The sequence below is a fragment of the Macrotis lagotis genome, chromosome 4 (assembly GCF_037893015.1).
Source record: "Macrotis lagotis isolate mMagLag1 chromosome 4, bilby.v1.9.chrom.fasta, whole genome shotgun sequence".
NCBI classification, from domain to species: domain Eukaryota; kingdom Metazoa; phylum Chordata; class Mammalia; order Peramelemorphia; family Peramelidae; genus Macrotis; species Macrotis lagotis.
This window is the reverse complement of record NC_133661.1, coordinates 251,560,137-251,569,345: the sequence shown is the minus strand read 5'-3', so window position 1 is coordinate 251,569,345 and position 9,209 is coordinate 251,560,137. Positions and strand designations below refer to the sequence as shown.

At 46.3% G+C, this 9,209-nt stretch overlaps 1 protein-coding gene across 5 annotated transcripts in view; it reads right to left on the bottom strand.

Moving 5' to 3' along the window:
- The window catches only part of MIDEAS (mitotic deacetylase associated SANT domain protein), a 137,598-nt gene that overhangs the window by 84,327 nt on the left and 44,062 nt on the right, over window positions 1-9,209 (bottom strand). The window contains exon 1 of one of the 5 annotated variants that reach the window (XM_074235755.1): window positions 1,072-1,143. The exons of the other annotated variants lie outside the window; for them this stretch is intronic. The gene's annotated coding sequence lies outside the window, so the exon portion shown is untranslated. Of the gene's footprint in view, window positions 1-1,071; window positions 1,144-9,209 lie in introns of those variants that run through there. 5 annotated transcript variants of the gene reach the window in all.

Here is a 9,209-nt window from a genome sequence, read left to right as displayed (position 1 = left end):
TCCAGCGGCGCGGCCCTTCGGGACCCGGCCCGGCCATGCAACAGGTCTCGGCGCAGCCCGCTGCCGGCGTGATGTCTGGCTCAGCAGCGGCGCGAGGCGAGGAGGCGAGCCCGGACACGGAGGGGTGCCGGCGGGCTCGGGGCGACTGCGGCGCCGCTGCAGAGCGCGGCCTCTCGCGTGCAGGGGCCGATGCGGCGGCGGCGAGGGCCGGCCTCGGCAAGTGCCGCGGAGAAGCGCGGAGAAGCGCGGAGCGCCGGGGCGGCCCCGGGCCTGCTCTGCGCCCCCGCGCCCCCCGGGCCTGCTCCGCGCCCCCCGCGCCCCCGCGCCCCCCGGGCCTGCTCTGCGCCCCCCGCGCCCCCGCGCCCCCCGGGCCTGCTCCGCGCCCCCCGCGCCCCCGCGCCCCCCGGGCCTGCTCCGCGCCCCCCGCGCCCCCGCGCCTGCTCCGCGCCCCCGCGCCTGCTTCGCACCCCCCAGGCCTGCTCCGCGCCCCCGCGCCCCCCGCGCCCCCGCGCCCCCCGCCTCGCTCGGCGCCCCCCGCGCCCCCCGCCTCGCTCGGCGGCGGCTGCAGGGGAGGCTGCGGGTGACAGGTCCGGGGCGCGCCCGCCCGGCCCCCGGCCCGCTCCCACTGGCCCCGGGCAGGGGGGTGCCGGCGGGCGGCCGCGCCCCGGCGCTGCAGACAGCCGGCCGGAGCTGCGTAGCTGCACGGGCCGCCCGTCCGCACGCACACGGCGGAGGGGGAGGGGGCTCGGGCGCGCACGCACTCGCACGCACCGAACCCCACAAAAGTTCCCCGGCGCCGAGGTCTCCCGGAGCCCCGGGCCCTCCCGGGCCCGACGGCGCGCCTGCGGGCGGAGCGGCGCCGCCACCCTCGCCCCGCGCCTGCCCGCCCCGCGCCTGCCCGTCCCGCTGCAGGCTTCGCGCTCCCGCGCAGCACCGGGGCGGCTCGCACGCAGCCTCCCCGAATTTGAAAACAAACCGACGCTCGCTGCCCCCCCCACCCCGGCGGAGGTCCCGGGGGGGGGGGGGCAGAAGTTGGGCCGGCCCCCGGGGGCCGCGTCCGGCGCCCAGTACCTGGTCCGCGCCAGCCCGTGCTCGCCCTGGCTCCGTCCCGCGCTGCGGCCCGGCCTGCGACGCGCTGTCAGGCTCGCACGGCTCTGACTCATCGGTTGAGCTCACGGCTTGGAAAAAAAAGGAGGCGTGGGGGAGCGCGCAGGGGCCGGGGGGGCCGGCGCCGGGCGCCCGGGATTGCACAAGCCGCAGCCGCGGAGGCAGCCCCGGGACAGCCTCCGGCCGCGCGCGGGCCCCGCGGCCAACTGGAACCGGCTCTCCCACTGGGTCAGCACTCCCGTCTGATGATCTCGCCTCCCGAGCGGCCGGCCCGCCCACTTCCTGGGACCATATAAGGCCGCGAAGGGCGTCCTCAACAACCGCCCGCCTCTCCCGCGAAGTGGGGATTTCCAGCGCGGCCCCGCTCCACGCACGACTGCCATCTGCTCCCCCCGCCCCGGACCACCCCCTCCGGGTGGGCCGCCAGCAGCCGGCCGGCCGGCCCCTGCGCGGCGCTCCCTGGCCAGCCCCAAGGTCGGGAGGAGATGCTGACGAAATGCGTGGAAACCCATCGTGCCTGCCAGGAAAGTGCCCCAGCCTGGGAGGCCGGGGGGGGGGGGGGGGGAGGAGGGTGCAGAAACACACGCAGAGGAGGGAGGGAGGAGGGAAAGAGCGTCTCCAACATGAAGAGAATCCTCTGTTTTGGACGCCGAGACCACGCAGAATGCTTCCCCCTCCCCAACCCCCGCACGTCATGAACAAGGACCAGGAACCTCCACTCCTGTCTTGGAAGAACAAGAGCCTGCAGCCGGGAAAGGGAGGGAGGAGTTTTTACTACAAATCTCCCTGCAACCCATCTTGAAGAAACTATGCCTTAAAAAAGAAAAAGTCCCTGGGTTTTCCTTTCTAAAGAGGTCTGGTTGTATTGGAAGGCATCAGAAAAGGCTCTTCCTCCACATCCACAATTTCTCTGCCGTCCCTATCCAGAATCCCACTGCTTGCATGCTCAAGGAGGCAGTGGCCCTTTCTTGCCCAGCTCCGCCCCATGCTAATAACTAGAAAGGAGGAGGGGGCAGTGGAGGGGCTGTGCGAGACAATCTGTAAAGTCCCGGCCACTTCTTACTTAAAAGTTCCCCCTTTATTTTAGCATCGAGCACAGCGAGGAAACAGGACCTTGAAGAAAAGGAAGTGATGGCCCCAAGTCTACAGCTTTCTGGAGAGAGCCAAAGTAGCAGCAGTTGCAGAGAGCGAAGGGTCTGGAAGATCTAGGACTCTTACCTAATGTGTCCCTGGGCAAGTCACTTAACCTCTTTTATCTCAGTTTTCTCAATATGGGAATAATGATAGTTTGCCTCCCAGGGTTGTAGGGAGGGCCAAATGAGTCAACATTTGTAAACATTTTTAGGTGCTTAATAAAAGCTTGTTCCGAGGCAGCTAGGTGGCGCAGTGGATAGAGCGCCCGCAGTGGATAGCATCCGCCCTGTAGTCAGAAGGACCCGAGTTCAAATACGTCCTCAGACACTTAATAATTACCTGTGTGACCTTGGGCAAGCCACTTGCCTTGCAAAAAAAACTAATAAAAAATAAAATAAAAGCGTGTTCCTTCGTTCCCTTTAGCCATTCCAGACTATTCCTAAGAAAGTGAGATTATACCTATAAAGATTTTCTAGGGTTGGAGGAGAAAGAGAATGACATTTGATTAAAAAATAAACTTGGTCAGTTATCCTTAACCTGTTTATCCCTCCTTCTTTACAACAAACTCTGGAAAAGAAAGGCCAATCCTTCTCTAATCTTTACCCAGTTTCCTGCAGCATTCACATGAAGGAAAAGAGAAAGCAACTTCAGGAATGTGGTCTTGGGAATACAAGCAGATGAACCAGCTCTCAACCAGTTCAATCCAAAGAATGCTTTTCACTGTGGCACAATAGACTTGGAATCAGAAATATCTCTTTGGATAAATTTATCTCTCTGGAACTGTTTTGTCGATTCTAAATTTCTTTCTCCATCTTCAAGGTTCTTTCCAGCTCTAACATTCTAAGATTCAACAAACCTGACCTATTAAGTGAGGTAAGCAGGTGTGGAGAGATCACCTCCACCTGAAACCTCTTCCCTGGAAATTCTTTTACTTGCTTGGGAAGTCAGGTTCCAAGTCTTTGCAGCAAATGCTCTAGATCCAAAGGTAGATATTATTTCAGCTACTTGGCACCTCTGGAGTGTGGAAATCACAATCTGGACTTTAAAAAACCTTCTAGAAGAGGAAAGGAAATAAATCAATAAACATTCATTAATATTTATTGGGGGGGACAGCTAGGTGGCACAGTGACTAGAGCACTGGCCTGGAGTCAGGAGGACCTGAGTTCAAATATGACTTCAGAGACTTAATAATTACCTAGCTGTGTGACCTTAGGCAAGTCACTTAACCCATTGCCTTGCAAAAACCAAATTAAATTAAATATTAAAAAAAATATCTACTGGGGGCAGCTAAATGGCATAGTAGATAGAGCACTAGGCTTGGAATCAAGAAGACCTGAGTTCACCAGCCTCAAATTCTTATTAAGCTGTGTGATCAGAGGCAAGTAATTTAGCCTCAGTTTCCTCATATTTAAAATATAAAATAATAGCACCATGTCCCATAGTTGTGAGAATCAAATGAGATAATATTTTCAAGCGCTTTGCAAAACTCAAGACTATATAAATACTATTATTGTTTTATGGTGGGCAGTGAGGTGGTAGAATGGATAGAACTGCAGGTCTGGAATCAGGAAGATTCATCTTCTTAAGTTCAAATCTGGACTCAGACACATATTAGTCATTTAACCTCATTTTCCTCAGTTTCCTCAACTGGAAAATGAGCTGGCAAACCTCTTCAATATCTTTGCCAAGTAAATTCCAAATGGGAACATGAAGAGTCAGACATAGCTGAACAAGCACTTTTTATTATGAAAGTAGATGTAGAAAGCTAATCTATGTATCCTATCATTTCTTTCTTTTCAAGGAATCAAGGGAATCAAGAGGAAGAAAAAAAAGAGTGAAGTTGTTCAACATCTAATTTCCACTCTGTGGGTTAAATGTACCAGCCAAGGCACTTGGTCACATATATTATTTAGTATATGATTGAATGAATCCTGATGAATTATCAAAAGATGTTTTCTGCAAATCAAATGCTAGATTTGAAATTAGGAAAATCTGCATTCAGATCCCACTTCTCACCTTTTCTAGTGTGACATTGGACAAGTCATTTCATTTTTCTTTTCTGAACTAGGTGGCACAGTGGCTAGAGCATTGGCCTGGAGTCAGAAGGACCTCAGTTCAAATCTGTCCTCAGACACTTCTTAGCTCTTTAACCCTGGGCAAGTGGCTTAACCTTGTTAACCTCAGTTTCCTTATCTGTTAAACGAGCTGGAGAAGGAAATGGCAAACTACTCCAGTATTTTTGCTAGAAAATCTCAAATGGGGGCAGCTAGGTGGTGCAGTGGATAAAGCACTGGCCCTGGAGTCAGGAGAACCTGAGTTCAAATCTGGTCTCAGACACTTAATAATGACCTAGCTGTGTGGCCTTGGGCAAGCCACTCAACCCCATTTGCGTTGCAAAATCCTTAAAAAAAAATAACTTTAGAAAAATCTCAAATGGGGGTCTCAGAGTCTCTGACACAACTAAAACATTTCAGGAACAACAACTTTAACTCACTAGATTGCTACAAGGTACAAGTGAGCTGATAATGTATGTAAAATGCTCTCCAGACTTTAAGATACTAACTATATAAACGCTACTTACGATTCCTACTTGTTAGCCTGTGTATGCCTCATTATAAAACAGTAAAGTTTTTCATTTTAGTTTTGCTTCTTTTCTCTAACCACTCCTTTAAAAGTGAATTAGATAAAAAGTGAAACCAAGTGGTTATCATAGCACAACTGCTACTTTGGCTTCCTCCAGAAAGAGTAGTTACAACAAATTGGTTCATACCCTTTGAACCATAATTTCTTTATGAGATTAATTTTCCAAAGTTTTTTTGCAGCAAAAATTCAGGACAAAAATATTCTTAAGGGTACCCAGCATTTTTTTTTTTTGACACTGAGGCTTCTTATTTCACCTAGACTGGAAATGCAGTGGCCAATTATAGGCCCAATCCTCCTGATCAGCAAGGAAGATTTGATCTGTTCCATTTCTTGGACCAGTTTGTTCCTCTTAGGCAGTCTGGTGGCCACCCCCTTCTCAGGAGCTTACCTTATAGATGCCAGACTTAGTGGAGACACCTAATAGGCTTTAACCCTACCACCTAGGCTCAAAATAATCCATCACTCTCAGCTTCCCTAACAGCAGTGATTACAGGCATGTGCTTAAGAGGTGTTGGGTTCTCTTTGGGGTGGTTTCCAAAGAAAAGATAACATACTGGGGAATAGGGTGGGTTCCTTTTGAAAACTGGTCTGGACTAGATGATCAATGAGGACGCTTCCAATTCTCAAATTATATGATTCTGTGAAATGATGTGCCATACAAGGAGACAAACATGAAGAATTCAGAAAAATGTGGAAAGACTTGCATGAAGCAATACAGAATGAACAAAAGTAAAGTCCAAATAAAGATATATATATATATATATACATACATACACACAATTTGTAATATATATAATGACTACAACTATATAAATGAAGATGACTTTAAATAGTAACAAAACTGAGACTAAATACATTGGTATTCAATAAATAATATTTCACACTCTTCCTTTTATTGGTGGTTTTTTTTGGCAAGGCAATGTTGGGTTTGTCATGAGTTTGTCATGACTTGTATTTAGCAATCAAAATAAAGCAAAAAAAAAAGCAGCTTCATCATAACCTTTCTTCACTGGGCCACGTTCCTAAGGAGCCTAGACTTAACCCTGCTTGATAAAAAACAGGTGATGCTGTAAAATGAGCTTGTAATTTAGGTATCCAATGCTAACCAACCCAAGTGACATATTCCTAACCAAGTTGAAAACCCTACTCTAGAAATATATTGTTGGATTGCAAAGTACCAAGATCCAAAAGCAATCTTGGGAATCATCTCTAGCTCTGGGCACCCTTCCTCCCATTGTCTTCCATTCTGGGCTACAAAACTTGGGTCAATGGGCATACATAAAGGAAGGATATAAATAGCAAAATGCATATGGCAGGGAGAAGTCAAAGACCCTCGAAGCCACAGTCCAGCAGGACTAATACGGTCATTGTATAGTAACTATAATCAATTCCAAAGCCTCCCATTCCAGGCATTCAGTCACGTTAAGGATTTGGGTGGGGTGGGTGTGGTGAGATAGATTAAATCCAAGAGCTTCAGAAATGAAGTAAACTGGCTATTTGGAAAAGAGAACACTTCTCTAAATAGGGACCGGATATGTGGTTTCAGTGTTGCAGGGAATTCCCTGGTAAGGAAGCTCAACACCCTCTCTGCAGCTCAGTTTTAGAGTATTGCCCCAAAATTGTTAAATGATTTGCCTAGGGTCTTGCATCCAGTTTGTAATAAAAGAGGACTAGATATTCCTGACTTCAAGGCCAGCTCTCCATCTACTATGCCATGTTCCCTCTGTAGGGAAAGAAAACAGTTCTTGAAAGGATTATTCAGAATGCAATCAATAATGCATGTCCTTTGATCCAGCACTACCACTACTGGGTCTATACCCTGAAGAGATCATGAAAAAAGGCAAAAACATCACTTGTACAAAAATATTCATAGCAGCCCTGTTTGTGGTGGCAAGGAATTGGAAACTGAGTGAATGTCCATCAACTGGTGAATAGCTAAACAAATTGTGGTATATGTATGTTATGGAACACTATTGTTCTATTAGACACCAGGAGGGATGGGAATTCAAAGAAGCCTGGAGGGATTTGCATGAACTGATGCTGAATGAGATGAACAGAACCAGAAGAATATTGTATACCATAACAGCAACATGGGGTTTATGATCAACCTTAATGGACTTGCTCATTCCATCAGTGCAACAATCAGTCACAATTTTGGGGTATCTTCAATGGAGGATACCATCTGTATTCAGAGAAAGAATTGTGGAATTTGAACAAAGACCAAAGACTATTACTTTTAATTAAAAAAAAATCTTATGTAATCTTGCTATCTTTTATTTTTTTTTCCTTCAGGATATGAAGGGGGAAATCGAGATTTGGGGAAAATTGTAAAATTCAAAAATAAATAAATTTAAAAAAAAAAGAGTGAGATAATCAGCATGGACTCCTCCCGCTACCTGGGCTTCCTGGGAACTATGCAGAGAAATAATATTTACACACCAGTTCATTAAAGCTAAAAAGGATTTTGTCTAAAAATAAAAAACAGAATAAAAGCACATGTTTAGAAAAAATAATTCAATCATTTAACAAGCATTAAATGCATAGAAAACAAGAGAATAGCTGTACCTTATTTGTAATGATAAATAATGATAAAACAACACTAAAAAGAAACTAAACTTAGATTTGTTGCAGCAATATCCATTCCCCAAGAATCAATAATATTGCCTTTTATTAGTCTCCTATTATGTGATCAGAACTCCTCATATAAAGGAGTTGATTGATATTAAAAAGAAAACTAATATAAATATCTCCTTTCCATAGAGAGGTGGTAGAACTTTGAGACTTTAGAATTCATCAAATTCAACCTCATTTTTACATGCGAGAAAACTGAGGCCCACACAGGTTAAGTGATTTGACCATAATCACATAGTTGTGTCATTTTTCAGTCATGATCAACTTTTCATATTTGGGGTTTTCTTGGCAGAGATAAGATAGTGGATTGGCATTTTCATCTCCAGCTTATTCTACAGATGAAGAAACTGAAGTCAACAGGAGTAAGTGACTTGCCCAGGGTCACAGAGTTAGCAGATAACTGAGGCCAGAGACACTTACTAACTATATGACCCTGAACAAGTCACTTAACCTTGCCTGCCCCCCCCCCCCAAGATAACAATTAAGGCTATAATACTAGTACAAAAGTAGTGATCATGCAAAGTAGAATATGATAAATGCTACAGATGGTGGTACAAAATATGACTACAAGGAGTTCAGATGATGCACTTCAAACAAACACCTAATAGGTCATCAGAAGAGACTTCATAAAAGAAGTACCATTTGATCTGGGTCCTGAATGAGGAGTAGCATTTCAACAAGAATTCATGGAATTCATATGTAGCCAGAGAACTCAGACATGTTCTAGGAAAGTCTAGTAAGTCACTCCTCCCTCTGTTATTAGTTCCCAGACTAGGTATAAATTCTTTATTTTTCCAGTAATGAGGCCTTTGTTCTGGGCATGAACTCAAGTTATTACAGAAACACAGAATTGAAAAGTTGGAAGGGACCTTAACAGCCATACAGTGCTACTCATACCTGAAAGAAATCTTTACTATAACAAACCTGGCAAGTGGTCACCCAGGCTCTGCTTAGAAACTTCCAGAGGACGAATTCACTAAGTCTCAAGGAAAACCATTCCACTTTTAGACATCTCTAATTGTTAAGAAAATTTTTCCTGACCTCAATCCATCCTAAATTTGCCTATGTAATTTCCACCCATTGTTCCAAGCTGGTCTCCTAAGCCAAACAAAATAAGTCTAATTCCATTTCCACACAAAAGCCCTAATACTTGAACACAGCTAGGTTGTTCCTCCTGAATGATCTCTTCTCTTGGCTATTAGTCATTTTTTTCTTCAGTTTATCTTCTTATGGGCCTCATTTCTCAAATATATAGAGAATTGATTCAAATTTATAAAATAAAAGTTATTTCCCAATTGATAAATGATAAAAGGATATGAACAGGCATTTTTCAGATAAGGAAATTAAAGCTACCTATAATCATGTGAAAAAAAATGCTCTGGGGGTAGCTAGGTAGTACAGTGGATAGAGCACCAGCCCTGGAGTCAGGAGTACCTGAATTCAGGTCCAGGCTCAGACACTTAATAATTATTACCTAGCTGTGTGGCCTTGGGCAAGCCACTTAACCTCATTGCCTTGCAAAAAAGAAAAAAAAATGCTCTGTCATTAATAATTAGAGAAATACAAATTAAAACAATTTTGAGGTATACACCTATCAGATTTGAAATATGACAATATGACAGAAAAGGGAATTGATAAATGTTGGAGAGGATAGAGGAAAACTGAGACATTAATACACTGTTGGTGGAGTTGTG